This window comes from Marmota flaviventris, chromosome X (genome assembly GCF_047511675.1).
Source record: "Marmota flaviventris isolate mMarFla1 chromosome X, mMarFla1.hap1, whole genome shotgun sequence".
Lineage (NCBI taxonomy): Eukaryota > Metazoa > Chordata > Mammalia > Rodentia > Sciuridae > Marmota > Marmota flaviventris.
The window spans coordinates 44,678,043-44,679,533 of NC_092518.1; the positions used below are offsets into that span (position 1 = coordinate 44,678,043).

The 1,491-nt window shown below is 49.6% G+C and overlaps 1 pseudogene; it reads right to left on the reverse strand.

Annotated features, from left to right (window-relative positions):
* Positions 1–264: 264 nt before the first annotated feature.
* LOC114104173 (transcription factor E2F6 pseudogene) lies at positions 265–1,062 on the reverse strand (annotated as a pseudogene).
* Positions 1,063–1,491: the final 429 nt, after the last annotated feature.

Here is a 1,491-nt window from a genome sequence, read left to right on the forward strand (position 1 = left end):
TGTTATGAAGTTATTCCTGGAGGAAAGATGTCAATTTCCCTCCCCCAAACAGTGAATAACTTTAAAAGCATTAGTTCTGAATGCACAAACCATAGTTATCCAGTCATCTAGGTAAGGAGCTAGTCAAAGAGACTACTGGCCTTAATGCTGCTGAGAGGGAGAGAACTTCCTGGATGATTTTTTGTTCTCAGAGTCAAATCTACGCACCATTCATCCAAATAGGAAGTTGTGAAAAACATTCAATCCATCAATCCTCAAATGCTATCAAATGTTGTTTACTTCAGGCAAATCTTCACTTTGCTGAGGGGAGTTTTCCCCTTCCTCATGGCCTTCTGGATGTTGGCTTTCAGATGAAGAGGTCTCTGCTCCGTCAGATGTCTCGCCACTTGAGTGGTTCTGCTCCATTTCACACAAGTACACGTCGATGGGTCCTCTGGTGCTCTTTACGTGAACTGTGAGACTGTCCTCTCCCGGAGCTAAAACATCCAACGTGGTTGCCTCTGGAGCTCTGACGGCAATGACAATCTGTTCATGAAAGTCGTCAATGCTGAGGACATCCTGATACGTCACATAGGCCAAATTTTCATTGGTTTTGTCATCCGTTAACTCAAACAACTGCTGAGCACAATCCTTAATCAACTCATCCAAAGCACCTTCCATTGCTGCTAAGTTTGCAAGCTCCTCCTGCAGCTTCTGTTTCTGGGTTAAGGCCTCGGAGTTGCTAAGGTCAGATCCTGTCCATCGAACGTGGTTCCTGGATTTCTTTTCCACGAAGTCAATTCCATTCAAGACGCCCGTAATGTCATAGAGTCTGCGTTTCGGTACTCCCAGGGTTGTCGCAGCCTTGTTTAAGTCCAGGATGCCCCCAGGAGCGGATTTGATGAGATCCGTAAATCTTTTAGTTAAACAAACCAGTGACACATTAAAACGAGGTTTCTTCCCTTTTAGAGCTCTACTCCCGGAGGCATTTTGGACATTACCTTCTAAATTCCTCCGTATTTTTGACGGTGGCAGGATCTCCACGTTGTTGGGACGGCAAAGCATCTCCACAGCGTCGTCCATGGGGGCAGTGTCCTCACCAGCCGCTGCTGCCTGGAGCTGCTACGCTGCAGACCCGCGCCTCGTGCGCCAGGAGCTTCTCCACTGCTCAGGCCTGCTCCAGCGCCACCCCCACAAGCCGGCTTGGCTTCCGGGTGCCCAGCACATGGTCTACCCTTGGTCCGCTCACAGCGCCCCCTGATCCCGCCGCCCTGCACCACCTTGCACTGTCCTGCCACCCTGTGGTCCACTAGGGGCGAGCTCCTGCTGCCAGCACAAGGGGGGGCGGTGACCACAGGCACCCACACACAGGGCCCGCCATCAACAGTTTTAAAATAGACAATAGAAACAGAATACAACTAACATACACAATTCAGTGGCACACACACACACACCATTCTTGAGTGACATCATCTGATCACTTAAAAATCGGATGATCTCCTTGGGGTTGTG